Source organism: Phascolarctos cinereus, unplaced genomic scaffold (genome assembly GCF_003287225.1).
Source record: "Phascolarctos cinereus isolate Bilbo 61053 unplaced genomic scaffold, phaCin_HiC Scaffold_2;HRSCAF=192, whole genome shotgun sequence".
Lineage (NCBI taxonomy): Eukaryota > Metazoa > Chordata > Mammalia > Diprotodontia > Phascolarctidae > Phascolarctos > Phascolarctos cinereus.
In genome coordinates, this window is record NW_027555625.1 from 347,515,862 (window position 1) to 347,535,127 (window position 19,266).

At 38.9% G+C, this 19,266-nt stretch overlaps 1 long non-coding RNA gene across 3 annotated transcripts in view; it reads left to right on the plus strand.

The window, feature by feature from the left end:
- The window catches only part of LOC110211726 (uncharacterized), a 90,189-nt gene that overhangs the window by 62,194 nt on the left and 8,729 nt on the right, over positions 1-19,266 (plus strand). Inside the window, exon 1 of one of the 3 annotated variants that reach the window (XR_002325482.2) lies at positions 17,841-18,561. The exons of the other annotated variants lie outside the window; for them this stretch is intronic. This is a non-coding gene — a long non-coding RNA (uncharacterized LOC110211726). Of the gene's footprint in view, positions 1-17,840; positions 18,562-19,266 lie in introns of those variants that run through there. 3 annotated transcript variants of the gene reach the window in all.

Here is a 19,266-nt window from a genome sequence, read left to right on the forward strand (position 1 = left end):
AACAAAGTATATCAGAAGCTGCTCAATGAGCCGTCCAACAAGCCCCTATCACCTACTGATGTCACAGAGCTCCAAGTATCAATTACTCCAGTGGCAGCAGACTAGAATCTATGATAGAAGGATGCAGATGAAATCCAGAAACTCTGGACTTCTGGACCCAAACAATTATAGAGACCCTTTGAGAAGCAATTACTAGGCCTTGATCATCTGATAGATAATAAAATGTGAAATCACCATACTTTAGTGGGTTTTGACTGAGGCCAGATCCCATCAAGTGAGATGAATGCAGGAGGCATCAATTGTAAAGTGGAAATGGCACTTTCAAAGCTGAGCAAATGGGGCAGCTAGGTGGTGGAGTGGATAAAGTGCCAGCCCTACAGTCAGGAGGTCCTGAGTTCAAATCCAGCCTCAGACATATAACACTCACTAGCTGTGTGACTCTGGGCAAATCACTTAACCCCAATTGCCTCACCAAAAAAAAAAAAAAAGCTGTGTAAAGCCTGGGCCCAGCAAGGTGAGTAACCTGTATAAGTTGGTGACCAGCTAAGCCATTGTAGATGTGCCCAAAGCTATCTCATTGCCTATACTCCTAGGGACTCGGGGCCCCTGTCTGTCTGATCTTAGTGATGCAGAGGTCTGAAATTTACTAAACTTCTTCCATTAAAGAAGGTTGTCTAGCGTAGTATGGTATTGATCAACATTCTGAAAGGTGAAATTCATACTACTCTTGGTAATGGTCAGGGCAGCAAGATTGCACAGTGGATAGAGTACCAGCCCTGGAGTCAGGAGGACCTGAGTTCAGATCCGGAGGACCTGAGTTCAAATCCGGTCTCAGACCAGACACTTGACTTACTACCTGCGTGACCTTAGGCAAGTCACTGAACCCCAATTGACTTGCTCCCCCCAGAAAAGGTAATAGTCAGCCCAATTAGCAGAGTTATAAGCAGTATAACTTGCCCTTGAAATGAGCACTCAAAAGGATATATTTATTGACTGTTGGGCCATGACTAGCTGTCCGGTCTAGTCAGTGGCAGAAAAATAATGGGAAAATCAAGTACAAACTGGAATTGCAGAAATCTGTGTAGGCTGGCATAGCAGCTAAACTAAAAGAACCAACAGCTATACATTGATCTGCCCTAAGGAATCCAGATAGAATGACATGGATGATCATGCCTCAGCAGCACAATGAATCCTTGCCCAAACTGGCCATGGAAATGGCCACACTATGCAGGATTGGGGGTGACTCCAATATGCAAGATACCAGAGAGGTCCCGCTTCATCCAAGAGGAAGCCAAGGAAATGAAACCAAGTTTTATTTTTTACCAAATCCATTATCTTATAGAAAGGGGAATCCTAGAGAAGATCCCTCATGAAGTACAACTGGCCAGATCTTGGAAAGTGGATTATATTGGTCCTCTTCAGTGGCACTGAGTTCTGTGATATATCTTGAAAGCAGTAGATATCTACATAGAGTACAAGGTAGCTACATCTGTCATCCGCACTGATGCAAGGGCTACATACCATCTCAACCCTTGAAAAGAATATCTAGGGCAGCTAGGTGGCACAGTGGATAGAGCACTGGCACTGTAGTCAGGAGGACCTGAGTTCAAATCCAGTCTCAGACCAGATACTTGACACTTACCAGCCGTGTGACCCTGGACAAGTCACTTAACCCCAATTGCCTTGCAAAAAAAAAAGAAAAGAATATATGCCTTCTCTTTGGCAATCCTGATGATAATGGTGATAATAGAACTCCATTTACTGACCCCAAGACTCAGCAGTGGGACCCCAAAAGGATATAAGATGGGTCTTCCATGCTTATATCACCCTCAAGCAGAATGTATTGTGGAACAATGAAATAGGCTCTAGAAACAAGCTCTATGCTTCAATAATAATAGGAATCCCTTTAAACCTGAGTAGATCAGGCAGTTTGTTTTTTGAGTACCCCCATCCTCAACTAGGGCAAGTCTCCATTATCTCAAATGTTAGCTGACCCATTATCAGGGGGTGAAGGGAATAGAACCAAGAGGTTGCAAATAGTTGTGTGTTAACACAACACGGAAGTGGCACATCCAGACTCATCCTTCTTTTCCCATCCAAACCACTTCCAGCAGGAAGGTGGACAATCTACTCTGCAGGCCCCACCAGTTAGGGTGGAGTTGATACCATGTTTTCTTCATTGATGCTTGCTCATCTATGTACTAATAATCTGGCTAGTAAACTAACCATCTTTTTACATTCACCCTGCCAGGGTCCCACTTATGTTCTCTAGGAGAGCAATTTACAGCCCAGGGAATCTGCTGAGATTATACAACTAGTACAAATGGGAATCATAGAAATAGTGGGGGCCCAGGGGACACTGGGGGAGCAATTGGGTAGAAACCATCAGTTAGCGATAAATGGGTCCTAGCTGAGACAGTAGGCCAGGAGACTAGGGAACAGTATACAGTGAACCTGTAAGGTGTTAGAAAGGAAGTGACTAGATCACTAGTGTGATTACTAGTGACTAGAAGGGAGGATGTGGGCTGGCAGGAAGGAGGATCCTAAACTCTGGCTTGCACCCTTTGTGCTCCGAAGGGCCCCCTCCCTTCTGCCCCCACTCCCACCCCCACAGGTAGCATTGAATGGGAACTGGTTGATTCTATTTGCCCTGTTGCCATTGATCTGATTTGCTACTTGGCCTTTGACCTTGCCATCACCTATATAGTAGAGGCAACAAGACCCAGATGTCACCATGAAGGTGCTCATGCTTTTTATGGGAGGTCTCTTTTTTTTTTTGTCTTTTTCCCCAGGTACCATTAGAGTTTCCCACTTCCCTATTCCCTGTTCCTATTTCCCTGTTCCTCATTCTTCTTTCATTATTAGGTAATTTAGAAAATGCTTTCATTTTATAAGTCCTGTAGATAACAAGGCAATCTCCCATGATCATACTGGCTCTTTGTTTGAAATGATACATAAAGTTAGACTCTGAGCTGTTCTGGGCTTTCAACTGGATATTGATACCCCCAACCCCTACCCACATGGTCATGGAGGCTGCATGCTGAGATTCTCCCTGCTAGGAGCAGTATCTGTCCTTCCCTTGTGAGTAGCAATAAAGTTTGTTAAAGCTTAATCTATGTGGGATGACATCATTTCAACCTAAATATCAGAAGGACCTAAGGAACTTCTTGTTGAGGGTGGTAATGATGAAGTTGGAAAAAAAAAGATTTTTATTTTTTAACAACCAATGGGCCCTTTTGTGTGCATTTGGGTGCAGCTGTGGGCCTGATCAACCCAACAGCTAAAAATGCATTGGTTACACCTTAGAAATGTTTGGGCTTTCACGAAAGTGACTATTCCCTTTGGGGAAGCAGCCCCAGCAATAGCTCAAGCACATTTCAGTGGCTCATTAGAGAAGCAACAAAGAGCAGCTTCAGAGGTCAAGTGAGTAGTTACAAGACAGCACCAGCTGCACGGGAGGTGCTCTAGCCACAATGCAACCCTAGGAATATTAGTTCATAGGATCATAAGATCATGGGAGTGTAGTTCGAGAGCTTGAAGGGAACTTAAAATCCATGTAGTCCAATCCCCTCATTTTATATCTAACCACCTGGGGGAAGCTCATGAAAGAGCACTGATAGGTTGCTGGGTTGCTATGGTGATGCTGCTAGGCTAATTGCACATGCTCCGTTGGAACCTTCTCTGTTAGGCCAACAAAGACACATATAGCTCTTTCCTCTCCCCATCTTTCCTCCAGAGATTAACATTTTTAAACACTTTCAGAAAAGCCCTAAGCCTGTCATTTAAACAGCGGGAGTATTCTCTTCTCAAGATGTTTTTACGCTCTTGTGATAAAAGGAATAAATCCAAGGGTTTGAGGTATTTTTTCAAGGCTTGTGCAAGTCCATCACCAGTCCTTCCATTTTACTTCTCTTTATAGTTCATCCCTCAGACTCAGGTCATCCGAACCAAAGATGCTTTTGCCTCTGCTAGGAAAAGCATCTCTCTATAATCCTTCCCCAAGTTTCAAATAATAATGATCTAAAGAGTCAGAATCATTGGTCAAGTACATTTTATAGGTACTTAAAATAGGTAAATAGGTAAATAAGATAGGTAAATAAAAAGTAATAGATAAGGGAAAAAAAAGCTGGCACACCTGGGTTACGTTGACTGACTGTCAGAAAGAACTTAAAAGGCTTTTCTCTAAGGGATGGAAGAATCCTGGAGAATGACTCCTTCAGAAGGGGGTGTATAAGGCAGAGGAACAGTCAGATGGTGCTGATACACGCAAATCTCTCTTACCACCCTAGAGGCTATAAATGACTGGCATATGTCTCTAGTGCCTAGTTGCAACTGTCCTTAATCTGGCAACCTTCTCTTTCTGGTCATCACTGTCCTTCATGCCATGCCAACCCTTCAGCTGTTCTCTCAGCCATCATCATTAACTTTTCCCTCATATCTTCTTTCCCAGAGTCTTCTCATAATCTCACACGAATTTGAAGGAATAATCCTTGCTACTTGGAGAATGCTAGGTAAATCCACCCTGATCAGCAGGGCAGGTACTTGAGTCCCAAGTTACCCAAGTTAGTGCCCCTTGAAGGTGGGGCCAAAGATGGACCACATTCATGTGAGCAAAGTCAGGCCCAACAAGTTTATGGGATCATGGATTTTGAGCTGAGAGAGATTTCAGAGGCCATCAAGTTTAATCTCATTTTATAGGAGAGGAAACTAAGGCATAGACAGGATAAGTGACTTGTCCAAGGTTATAGTCAGTATCTGAGATCCCAGCCTCCCTGACTCCAAGTCCAGTGCTATAGCCACCATGCCAGTGGATAGCCTCAGTCTTTCCACAGTTCTTTCATGGCTTTGATTGGGTCACCAGCTCTGTGCTGGATGATAGAGGGGAGACAAAGGAGATGAGATCATTTCTTCCTTTACCCTCAAGGAATCCATTTAGAGAGATATGACCCACATTCATCAGTGAGAGTACAGTGTATAACCTGGCATATTAACAAGCTCTATCATGGCAATCCTGTGTTGAAACTGGTATCTAGGAATTAATTCGTATCTTTTCGAAGCCTAGGATTCATGGATTCTAAGGAAAGCAGAAATGTTTGGGGCCATCCGCAATCTATGAGGTGATATCAGGAGGGATAGTTCTGACCTTCCCCAAATCTGCCCCTCTGCATAACAACCCATCAGTTAACATCCTAAGCTAACCAATCTAGTATTATTGCCAAGAATACCCCAAATGGGGTCATGAAGAGTTGGACATACCTGGAACAACTCAACAACAACAACAACAACAAATAATGTCTCAGGAAGCCTAGAATCCTTCGTATCTCTAGTAGTTTCCATACTGACACAATGGCATGCATAGTATATATACTTTTGCTGTTCAGTCATGTCCAACTCCTCTTGACCCCATTTGGGGTTTTCTTGGCAAAGATAGTGAAGTGGTTTGCCATTTCCTTTTCCAGCTCATTTTACAGATGAGGACACTGAAGCAAATAGGGTTAAGGGATTTGCCCAGGGTCACACAACTGGTAATTGTCTGAGGCCAGATTTGAGTCTTCCTGACTTTAGGCCCAGCTTACTATCCAATGCATCACCTAGCTGCTCCTAGTATACATACTAGTGTTATCCATATTGACATTACAGCACGTAGTATCCATATTGCTAGTAACCATACTAACATTATGGTATGTAGTAACCCAGGCAGGAAAAGGAGTGAGGTGTATCATTCTTCTGACCAGAATTAGGGGTGGACATTTCACAAAAGGAACAGAGCTAAAGTCACCTTGGTCTTCTCAATTCAATTCCAGAAATATATACTAAGTATCTACTATGGATGTAGTGCACTGGGCTCAGTGCTAAGGAAACAAAAAAGAAACACAACATAATCCCTGCACTCAAGGAGTTCATAATTTACTTGCATGAAATACGTACACAGATAAGTATAATAATAAGAACTAAGACATGCATACAGCATTTTAAAATTTGTAAAGCACTTTTCACATATTATCTTACTATCTTCACAACAAACTTGCAGAGTAAGTACTATAGATGCTCTAGTATACTACTATGGGTAATATCTTCATTTTCTAGATAAGAAAATTGAGTGATTTGCCCATGGCCACACAGCTACTAAGCATCATGGGTCCAGCACTCTTCCTACTATTCAATGCTTCTCTAACATAAAGAGTGACTTGGGGCATGGCGTGGGGGTGAGGAAGGAGGTTGTCAGAAAGAGAGCTAGACAAAATGGTCTATAAAAATCAAAGACGGAAAGATCACTTTCATCTGGGGATATCAGGGAAGGATTCATGGAATAGGTGACACCTTATGTAAACCTTGAAGGAAGAGAAGGATTTTGATTAGTGGAGATGAGGAGGAAGACAATTCCAGGTGCAAGCCAAATGAATGGATGGATGGATGGATGGATGGATAGATGGATGAATTTTTTCAAAAATGTATAAAGTACTTACTAAATACTGTGCTAATTGCTATGGGTACAAACAGAAAAATAAGGCAGTTCATACTTTCAAGGACCTCACATTCTAATAGAGGGAGACACACCAAATGTAGGAAGTTTCAGCTGCAAGTCAAATGGAAAGGCCTGGTGGTCCTTTCAGTGCAGCATCCAAGCTGATGATAAAGCATTTTCTTTAATGCCATTTTCATTAACAAATAAATCTCATAAATCTTTTGACAGTGCCAAGGACTTTGGAGGTAAGAACTTTCTTTTCTGGGACTTCAGTTGAGAAGTCAGGGGCTGCAATACTTACAGAGGAAATTGCTCAATTACATTTCCAAAAGAGTTGCTTCTCTGATGGATTTGGCAGCCAGACTGAAAGCAGGAGTGGGAGTTCAGGAAGGGCTGTTGCTGCTGACCTCAGGGTTCTTGGGTGTTGAGGATGGTAGGATGACGGTCCCTTCTTCCACAGGGGTTGCTCCCTTTCATAATGGTTGTGGGGGCCAGGCTAGCAGCAGGGCAGTGGGGTGTGTGTGTGTGGTGTGTGTGTGTGTGTGTGTGTGTGTGTGTGTGTAATACCTTTATTCCTGGCTCTTGGGCTCAGGGTCTTGGGAAGTCTCCATATAGGAAGGTAATGGTTGAGGTAGTTTGACTTAGATGGTCCATACCACCTTCTGTCTCTGTCTCAAGGAGTCCCACTGTCCCAGACAGACTGGATTTCTTTACTGGAAAGTGGCAGTTGTCAGTATTTGGTGTTGTTGGTGGTGCTATCTAAGACAAGAAGGGTCCCTGTGTACTTAAGGGGATTTCTCACACTTTAAGCTAGTGGCTTATCACCCAGGAAACCAACTGTTGAACCAGAACTGAAGTGCATACAAAAGACTTCAATAGAGAAACTCACCTGCTGAGTTTGTGGCTGGCTGGCCACAAGGCCTAAGGATGACTTGCTGAGCTTGGGAGAGCTAGTGGGAGTGTCCTTCTCTCTGATCTGTGAACTCATTACCCCCTAGGCAAGCTGGTGTCTGGGATGGGACTGCCTCCTGTTTGGGCTTCTTTCTTTTAATACTGAACCTTGTGTGACTTTGAAAGGTCAGAAAAGCAGAGGTCCAGTGACAGAAGCCCATGCCAGAGTTTGTCAGCTGAGTTCAATGCACCAGCAAAGTCCTGAAGAATGATTTGCTTTACCCTGCCCAACATGGGGTCAACCTAGAAGTGGAGGTGCTATGTTCTACAGCAAGGGAATAACTTATCCAGTAGCTATGCTTCATTTAGAAGTGAGCCAAGTGGGTTGAATACTTGAATCAGGAACTATTAGTCCCACAGATGTATATGAATGCTCAGTCACTTAGATTCTTTCCCACAAATATTGTATGAGTCTTATCGTCTCTATTGCTTGAAGGAGGAAAGGAGGTGACGTTTCTCGTTCCTCGCTTCCGTCTTCTCTTTTCCTCTCTTTCTTTTCTTCTCTTCCTCCCTTCTTCTCTCTTCTTATCTCCTTTCTCCCTTTCTTATTGCTATTTCTCATGGTTCAGTGTGGTAACACAGTCGATCAGTTCATAAGACCAGGCAAGTCTCTTTAGAGTTCTCCAGCCTTTGCAGTGCTATTTTCTTGGTGCAAGATAAAGGTTAAAAAACCAAACCAAACCAAACCACTAGCCTTTCCCTCCTCATCTGGTTGTAACTGTTTCCTCCTTGTATCCTTTTTCTTCTCTATATTCTTCATTCTTATATGGACACACATCTTTCCCGTTATTTGATACATTTCTTCCATCTGTCTTCTAAATTATAGTAGATACTGTATACAACGATAACACAAAATACACTTACCTACTATACATCTCATAACATACTAAAATGTACTATATTTGTTATAATATACTACAATGTACTATACATGATACTCATGCATAGTAAATTTGTATATAGTAACTTTATATTCATTCTAGCATTCATTGGTAACAGCAGTTATTTATCTAGAGCTTTAATGTTTACATAGCACTTCACATACTGGATCTTATTTGATCTTCACAACCACCCTGGGAAGCAGATGCTATTATTATCCTCATTTTGCAGATAAGAAAATTGAGGCACAGGTTAAATGACTTGTCCAGAGTCACAACACTAGTAAATGTCAGAGTCTGGATTTGAACTCAGGTTTTCCTGATTCCACTGTTGTATGCATTCTACTATCTAACTACCTCCTAGGTACAAGATAATTTCTTAAGGGAGGCACTAGAAGCTGGAGAATTGAACAGGGAAGGGAAGGAAGGAAATCAGGGAAGCTCTCACATAGGAGCATCTGATCTTAGCTTTAAGGGAAGCCAAGGATTTGAAGAGGGAAAAATTAGGAGAATATTCATTCCAAGAATAGGAGAAACACTAACAAGATAGGTTTGACTGTGTCGTCTGGATCATTTCTCAAGATAACCCCACTCCACCGAATTTTCCCTTCAAGAAAGAAAAATCTAAGCAAAATCCAACCTACAAAGTGACTATATCTATGTTTGAGACTATATGCAACATTCTGAAACTAGGAGAATCCTTGCAAGTAATATTTTGGCAGCATTTTAGCGTTGTTTACATTTACATTATTGTAGCCATTGTGTGGATTGTTCTCTTGATTATACTCTTTTAATAACCACCCTGCTACTGAACATTGATGACAGAGGCCCATGACAGAAGAAAAGGCTCCATAACTAGCACCCTCTCTGGCCTCATTCTCCAACTCCCATTTGTATCCATGCTTGTTTTTTGTAACTTTGCAACATTATTACTTTTTTATTGTTTTGTTATTATTTTTTCCATGTACATTTTAGTAGTTATTTTGTATATTGCTTTCTTGACTTCCCACAAACCCTCCGACATTGATTATTCCCAAATTTTATCATCTTCGTCAATTTCTAGGTAGTGAGGTGAAACCTCAGAGTTGTTTTGATGGCATTTCTCTTATTTTTAGTGAGTTGGAGTATTCTTTCATATGACTGTTAATAGTTTATAATTCTTCTTTTGAGAAATATTTGTTCATACACTTTGACAATTTACCTATTGGAGAATATACATGTAAATACATACATACATACATACATATGTATATATATCTCCATATACATACACACATACATATATAAGTAGAAAATGTAATAGATATATATATATATTTTATATATATATGTATATATATGTATATATTACTTATCTATATATCTTGGTTATCAAACCCTTACCTGATAAATGTGATACCAAGATTTCCCCCCTCATTTGACCGTTTCTCTTATCTTCATTGCATTAATTCTGTTTGTGCAGAAGTTCTTCAATGTCATGTAATCAAAGTTATCTATTTTATCTCTTGAAATTGCCTCAGTCCTTTGATTAAGAGCAGCTAGGTGGTGCAGTGAATAGAGTAGCAGGCCTAGAGTCAGGAAAACTCAACTAAGTTCAAATATAGCTTCAGACACTTATTAGCTGTGTTTCCCTGGGCAAGTCACTTAACCCTGTTTACCTCAGTTTTCTCAATTGTAAAGTGTGTTAGAAAGGAAATGGCAAAACACTTCAGTACTTTCGCCAAGAAAACCCCAAATGGGGCCACGAAGATTCTGACACAACTGAACAACTGAACAATAGCAAATTTGTTTGATTAGGAATGTCTCCTACCCATAACTCTGAAAGGTATATGATCTAGTTCACTTCTAGTTTTCTTATGATATAATTTATAACATTAATGTCATTTATTTATTTGGAATTTATTATGGAATAGGGCATAAGATCTCACCAAAAGCCTAATTTCTGCCAGAGTGATTTCTAGTTTTCCCAGAAGCTCTTATCAAATAGGGAATTCTTTCCTAAACCATTTGTGTTTTCAGATTTATCAGACATTGGGTTATTGACTTACACTATCTCTGGTTTTCTTTCCTTGTTTCAGTTTCTGTTTAGTCCATCTCATTGATTTATCTCTCTGTTTTAAAATCGGTGCAATGTGGTTTTGTTGACTATTACTTTATAATATAGTTTGAGGTCTGGAAGCACTACTGCCCCTTCATCCCCACCTCTTTTCATTATTTCTCTGCATCTTCTTGATCTTTTGTTTCTCCAAATGAATTTTGTTACTATTTTCTTGAGTTTTGTATAGTGTCCCTTTGAAGGAAAAGTGGGAGAGGGAGGGAATAAGCATTCATTAGATGCCTACTATGTGTAAGGCATGGTGCTAAATATTTTCCAAATATTATTTATATACAAATATTATAGTTTGATTGGAATAGCATTAAAATTATAAATTAACTTAGGTAGTTTGTCATTTCTATTATATTGTCATGACCCAGCCGTGAACACTGAGTATTCCTCCAGCTAATTCAGTTCTTTATTTCTTTAAGGAGCACTTTGTAATTGAATCCATGCAAGTATGTTGTGTGTTTTGATAGATTTATCCCAAACTATTTTATTCATTTTGTAGTTATTTAGAATGAGAATTCTCTATTGTTGCCTCTTAGATTTTAGGCGCGCGCACACACACACACACACACACACACACATGTATATATGTATGTATGTATGTATATGCTGTTGATTTTTGAAGACATTGTGTAGCCTGGAATTTTTCTTAATTTATTCATGCCTTTTTCTTTCTGAAGAAGAAGGAAGAGACTATGACCAAGAGCTACCTTGGACAGTGACCCACTTTTCCTCTTGGATCCATTCCTCTAGGCTAGTATCAAAAGACTGGCAATAAAGATTGAGGGGAGAGGCTTCCAGGTCTTTTGATCAGCAAGGTGAAAGAGTCAGTATTTTCTCCAGTGTGCAAGATATCTCAAACCTCTCCAAAATAAGAATTATGCACAAGAGATAACAATTTCAGTTGTCTCCACAAGTCTGATATCAAGAATTCTAACAGAATTAACATGATGAACTAAGAGCAGAGAAAACAAATCCCTAATCTATAATAGGCTCCCTGCAGAGTTTTCTCCTCTCCATCCCTGTCAGCTGTAACGCTCTGGCTGGGCTGCACAATCTTACCTATACACCTGCGCTTTAAGATGTACTCAGCAATTCTCCATCAGCTTCTGAAAAGCTGTCCATCAGACTGTGGTTTCTGGCATATATGAGTCGGATCTCTTTTTAGTTGCACTCAGCTCACAAATGTTTAGATCATCCATACAAAAGCCTAGTAACACACACACACACACACACACACACACACACACACTCTTGGTTCAATTATAGAGATTAACTATTGATTCCTGGCCTTGAATGGTTTCTTGCTACCAGTCCAAGCATTAGTATCATTGGGAGTGACCAATTTAACTATCTTTAATTTCTTCCCATTTCTTTTGTTACTGTCTTTTCTTTCTTCTTCTATCCTGGTTGATTCTTATTTGTTATGAGTAACTGGGAAACTGTACTTGCTTCTCAAAGGCAGCTGTGGTTGAGATAAGAACAATTTATCATTTAAGGTTCCCCTGAGCATCAAAGCAAGCCAATCGTGTTTCCAAGAGTGTTGTTCACCACTTTATTAGGCAGTAACTTTTCTAAACTTTGTATGCAGTTGTGAACTTTTTCACCTTCCTTTTGAGTTGTAGTTAGGAACTTAAAGTAAAAGTACTTAGAACTCTCCATATTTCCAAACTGATTATTTAGTGTCCTTAAGCATTCATGTACTGTAACAGATGGGGTTTCCATTTTGAATGGAGGAAACACATCTGATGCAATTTCTTTGAACCTCTCCTTCAGTCATGTTTTCTTTTCTGTCTGACATGGGAGACTTGTAGGATCTTGAAGGAACATGTTAATGATGGTATAAGTCGTACCTCTTCCTCTGGGTTTTGAGTATTTTTGTTTTAATTGTGATTGTTCTGAGCCTGTGCTTTTACTGATATAGTGAACTGTCAGATTAGAAACCCCTTCTACCAATGCAAGACAACAACTATTATGCAATTTATAGTCTTACAGAGCTTTTGGAATGCACAGAGACACTATGTGAATTGCCCACAGTCACACAGTCAGTATATGTCAGAGGTGGAACTTGAATTCAAATTTTCTTGACTACAAGGTCATCTATCTATCTACCTCTCCATGTTGCCTCTCTTTATGACAATTAATTATGTTATTCCACCCCTCCCCCCTAATGTTGAACCATCCTTTTGATCCCTGGTATCAATCAAACTTGGTCATAATAACTTTTTAAAAATGTTGCTATAGCAAAAATATTGCTTTAGCCATGCTCAGATTTTATTTACCATTTTTACATTAATATTTATTAGTGATTTTGGTCTATGGTTCCCTTAAAGGAAGAAGCAAAGAGCTTTGCACTTCCTTGATTTATATGCTAGGTATTAGGATTTTACTTGTCTCATAATAAGAGTTTGATAGAGTATTTTCTTTCTTAATTTTTGAAACATCTTCCCCTTTCTTCCTTCTCTTTCTTCTTTCCTTCTTTCCCTCCCTCCTTCCTGCCTTCTTTCCTTCCTTACCAGATTTCCTGAATTTTATTATGTGAAACTTCCATCCAGTTTTCCTAGTTCTACCCTCAGGAGCCAAACAGAACAAGTCCAATTCTTATTCCAAATGATAACCCTGCAATACTAGGTCCTCCCTCCCTGACTTTTCTCTTCTCTTGGGTAAAAATCCAAGTTCCTCCAAAGTAGACTCTTTCATTTGACATAGACTCAAGGTCCCTCAGCATCCTGGTTGCCCTCCTCTGTATATTCAAGCAAGAAGTGATGAGGATTCCACATGCACTATTTTTTTATAGCTAGATGTCTTCTGGTAGCCAGACTGGGGATTGTCCTAATTCTCTGGCCAATAGCCATCTTCTCCAAGAGTACAGGAACAGTTGCCAAGGACTTTTTCTGAAGTACATCACTGACTGAGGACCTGGAATATCTTAACTCTTTGCCCATCTCAAGATCAAGTGGACTTGGGATTGGGGGTCAGGGGGGAGGAGCACAACAGAAATGTCAACCAGAGGCTGTGACTCAAGCTCACCTCCCCTTACCACCAACTCTAGCTACCTTATGTAAAGAATCACTTGCCTTTTAGACTTGCTGAGTCATTAGATCTTCCTGCTCTATATCCAATAAAGGATTGCTCCATCACCTCCAAAGTACTCCAAATCTTGCACACATGATCAGTTGGAATTAGGTGAGGTAGCACAGAACATGTCCAAAGGAGAGATTTTCTTGCTCTTTAATGGGTGAGGAGGGGGTAGTTGTGGTTAGTTGTAATAATGTTAAAAAGAAAAAAGAAAAGAAAGTGTCTTTTGTCAATTGTGTCAATAGTGTCAATTGATCATTAAAAAGAAACAGAAGAGAGCTGAAGGAAATTCAAAAAAGGATACAAACAAACCAGTTAGTCAACTAACATTTGTTGAGTTCTTGCTATGTATCAGGCACTGTGCTAAGTGCTAGGGATACAAAGAAAAGTAAAAGATGGCCCCTTCTCTTGAGGAACTCACAATCTAATGAGGGTGAGAACACGCAAATTCCTCTGTGCAAACCAGCTATATACAAGATAAATTGGAAATTATTAACAGAGGAAAGGCACTGGAATTAACAGGGAATGTAGAAAGGCTTCCTGTAGAAGTTGCAATTTTAGGTGGGACTTGAAGGAATCGAGGAAGGCAGAAATGAGGAGAGAGAGCATTCCATGCACAGAGGATAGCTGGTAAACTGAGTAGAGTAGGGAGATGGAGTGTCTTGTTTGAGGTGCAATAAGGAATCCAGTTCACTGGATTGAAAAGTATGTGATGGGATGTAAGGTGTAGGAAGACTGAAATTATAGAAGGAGACCAAGTTGTGAAGGGCTTTGAATGCTAAACAAATTTTATTTTTGAGTCTGGAGGTGACAGGGAGCCCACAGAATTTGTTCAAATATTGAGGGACCACAATCAGGATCACAAAAGATTTAGCAACTATCCCTATAAAGCAAAGAATGTGGAATGTGAGACTCCAAATGGCAAAAATAACTTACTCAGAAAAAGTAAGTATAATCTTACAAGGGGGGAAAATGGATCTTCTATGAAATAGAGATTTTCAAACACACCTGATGAAAAGATTGGAGTTGGATGCAAATATGGAAGTCAAAATGAAAAAGAAAGTAAAAAATGAACAATCAGAATGAACTTTTAAAGGATGAACTATTTAAATTCTAATACAGGCAGAATGCTAAAAGTGTAAACATTTCACAAGGGGTCATAAAAGTAATCAATTGAAACTGAAGATCTATAAATAGTTTTGTTATGTTTTGAAGATGCTGTAAGAAAAAAAGAAAAGGGGGTGGGAAAAGTATATATTGGGAGGAATGGGGGAACGCATTGATACACATAATCAGATTGCTCAAATAGAACTGCATACAAAAATGGAAGGAGTAGGAGAAGTATCACCTGAACTTTGCTTTCATCTAGACAGGTCAAAAGAAGGCAGAATGCGCACACACACACACACACACACACACACACACACACACATGTTTGGTGTAGAAATATGTGCAACTCGATAGGGATACAGACAGGAATATGAAGAGTGAGAATAAGAGCTCAAGAAGGAGAAATTAGTCATAAGTAAAACAAACTCTAAACTTGAATAGGGGATAGTGAAGAGAAAGTTGACAGGAAAGAGTAGCAACTTGAAATAAACATGAACTGAAGAGTATAGGAAGGGAAAGTATAACAGAATATGACGGAAGGAAATAAAGAATTAACTATCATAGCTGTGAATGTGAAAGGCATGAATTCATCCATAAAATGGAAAAGGATAGCAGAATGGATTAGAAATCCAAATCTTACAATATATTGTTTACAAAAAACATACCTGAAACATAAAGACACAGAGTTAAAATAAAGGGTGGGAGCAAAATCTATCATACCTCAGCTGAACACACACACAGATACACACAATCAGGTATAGCAATTCTGATCTCAGATAAGACACAACACCACAAATAAATTTAATTAAAAAGAGAAGTTACATGTTGCTGAGAAGTAACATGTATAATGAATTGATTGTAATACGCTAAATATATTCATTGAATACCATAGCTTTGAAATACTTTAAAGGAAAAGCTAAATGAATTACAAGGAGAAATAAACAGCAAAACTATGATAGTGGAGGAACTCAATTTATACCTATCAATCTTAGATAAATCTAACAACAACAACAAACCAAGAAAGAAGTTAAGGACCTTAGTAGAAATTTTTAAAAACAGGTATGATAGATATCACATTTCTTTCTTTTGTGTGTGTGTCCAACTCTTCATGACTCCAGTGGAATTTTCTTGGCAAAGATACTGGATACTATTTTCTTCTCCAGAAACTAATGGAAACAGAGGTTAAGAGACTTGCCCAAGGTCACACAGCTAGTAAGTGTCTGAGGCTGAATTTGAATTCAAGTCCTTCTGACTCCAGATATAGCACTTTATCCGCTGTGCCACCTAGCTGCCTTTAATAGACATCTAGTAATTATTAAATAAAAATGGAAAGGAGTATACATATATTTCAACTATAATTACACTTTGACAAAAATTGATCATGTGTTAGGTTATAAAAATACACAGCCCTTCTTAATCACAATGCAAAAAAAATTATGGTAAATAAAGGACTATAAAAATACTGAAAATCAATTGGAAAAGAAATTACTTAATTCCAAAGAACTGGTGGGTTGAAGAGCAAATCATAGAAATGGTAAATAATTTCAGTAAAGATGATGGAAGCAATGAGATAATATGCCAACATTTTGGGGATGTAGTCGAAGCAGTCCTGAGAGGACTAAACACTTTTCTTAACAAAAAAAAAAAGGAGAAACAATAAATCAATGAATTAGGTATGCAACTAAAAATACTAGGAAAACAAAAAATTTTAAACCTCATTTAAACACAAAATTAGAAACTGTGAAAAAAATCAAAGAAATTAACAGAATTGAAAATGTAGAAGACCCATTGAATTAATAAATAAAACTACAAGCAGTTTTTTTAAAAAAAAACAATAAACAAGCCATTTGTTAATTTGATTAAAAAGAACAAAGAGGAAAAGCAAGTTACCAATATGAAAAATGAAAAAGAAGTTACAGCAAATAAAGAAGTAAAGGATATTATTAGAAACTATTCTCAGATTTCTTTGAAACATAAGAAGAATTGTATGAACTGATGCAAAGTAAAGTAAGCAGAGTAATTAAGAAGTAAGCAGAAGAGCAATTTATACTGTAATCTCAATGTTATAAAGAGGGACAATTTTGAATGCTTTTATAAACTGACTAAGAAGGAAATGAACAGAACCAAAAGAACAATTTCCACAACAGAACACTTTGAAGACCAATGCCTTTGAAAGCTGTAAGAACTATGACCAAAAAATGACCATTCATGATTCCAGTGGACAATTAATGATAAGACATACCATAGTATGTCACCACCTAACAGAAAGATGATAGATTTAGGCTGCAGAATAAGACATATGTATTTTAGTATGCAGTCAAGGAGAAAAGGTGTTTTGTATTATGTATGATATATACATATATGTATACACACATATAATACATATATACACATACATAAATATGTATTTGTTACAAAGAATTTGTTTTTCTTTTCTTTCTTTTTTTCAATAGAGTGGGATGGAAAGAAAATAGATTTCTATTAATTAATGTTTTTAAATGGGGAATTTAAAATGGGGAAGTAGAGTTGAATACAGATGTAGAATGTAGCATATTCTTCCAAAGGAGGTCACTATATCATTGTTTTTGTTTAGTTGTTTTATGTTGTTATAAGAAATCTCCCATGAAGTAAGTGAGGATAATCTGTAAATATCTGCAATGTAAAAAGACATATCAGTAAAACTTTAAAATTAAATAATATATGTATGTAGAAGAATCTATATATGGTATTTGTACATACACATATGTGTAATTAATTGTCTTTAGAGAGGTAAGAGTTGAATCCATGGGAATAAGCGAGATTACCAAGAAAGAGAAGTATATAGAAAGAAGACCCGGGAAAGAATATTGAAGGATACTGATGATTAAACAGTAAAGAAAAGATGACAATCCAGCAAAAGAGACTGGAAAAACAGAGATCAGACAGGTACAAGAACCAGGAGAGGGCAGTATACTAGAAGCTAAAATAATCCAGAAGGAGGGAGTGGTCAGCAGTGTCCAGTGCTACAGGGAGATCTGGAAGGAGGAAGGAAATTAACTGAGAAGAGAGAGACGAATAGAGCAGTTAAAAGCCTACTGGTTACCTTTGAGGGGGAGTTTCAGCTGCCAGACCATATTCAGATTCCTGGCCTATCACCTTTCTAGTTCAGGTGCCAAATTCTGTAAACTCATCTGGTTTTCCCATTTCTTATTCCTAAGTTTGGTCCCCCAGCATTGTTGTTTTCCTTTTCATTTTCTCAGAGGAGATTCTTAGAACTGTTGCTGTTCAGTTGTTTCAGTCATGTCTGACTCTTTGGGAATACATTTGGGGTTTTCCTGCAATGGTTTGTGATTTCCTTCTCCAGCTCATTTTATAGATGAAGAACTGTGGCAAATAAGGTTAAGTGACTTGTCCAGGGTCACATAGCTAGTAAGTGTCTGAGGCCAGATTTGAATTCAGTTAGATGAATCTTCCCGACTCCAGGCCTGATGCATTATGCCATCTGCTCTGCTTCTTAGCATTGTACCTGTGCCATTATGAAACTCTTTCTCTGAGGCCTGTTGTTCTTGGTATATCTCTTAGTCAGTTTTACAATTGGCTGCTCTGCCTGGCTTCCATAAATTACAGGAACCAGGAGAATCTTAAGCAAATTCCTCTTTCTGTGTCTCATCCCTACCTTTTGATAAATTATCCATGCCCCTCTGCCCTACACTTCCCATTTGATGCATTTATCACATGACTCAGAATAGTTAATTAATCGGTATTCTCTTCCCTTCAGAAGCACATGATGCTTTTCATGAATAAATGTCCCTTTGTTCACTTTCTTGTGACCCATTTCAGTATCAAAGGCTCCATTCAAAGGGAAGTTCCAGGCTGCAACGGTATGTCACCCACTTTTAAGGTCCTGAAGCCTTGAGCTACCTTAAACTTTAATGAGGTTATGGATGTGGATATGGAGACACATATAGGAGTGGACCTCCACTCTGGGCCTACAGGTAACCATTTGCTTTTAAGTCCTTGTTGGGGATGGAAGGTAAAATAGGAACAGAGACAAATCTCAACCAATTTTTCCCAAGAAGAAGTACTGAGAGTCTTTGGAGAGACTTTAAAACATCAAAGGTCTGGTTTTCTTAGTAATTATGTTTCTTCCTCCCTCAAGTAACTTTTTTAGCTAGTGTCTTAGAACCATTTATAATAGTATGTTTCTTTAGGGAGCTGCTTCTTGGAAAATTATGGTATCATGTAAGGGAAATGCCTTGGAAAGACAGAATATGGGAGCTTGCAAAGTTATGGTTTCAGTTGGTTAATCACATATTGAAGAAGAGACATTTTAATTGGATGCAAAGGCATTCAGAAAGTCATGGATACAACACTGAGCCTGGAGACAGGAAGACTTGAGTTCAAATCCTACCTCAGACACTTACTAGCTATTTGACCCCAGGCAAGTTACTTAACCTTTGTTTGCCACAGTTTTCTCATCTATAAAATGGGTATGATAACAGCACCTTACCTTGTAGGGCTGTTGTGAGGATCAAAGGAGACAATATTTAGCATGTGGTAGGTACTCTATAACTGCGTATTTCCTTTCTTTCCCTTCCCCTTCCTGTCAGCTTCCTATTATAGTCTCTTCACCTCAGTGTATAAACCAGACTACCAGGGGCAGCTAGGTGGCACAGTAGATAGAGCACCAGCCCTGGATT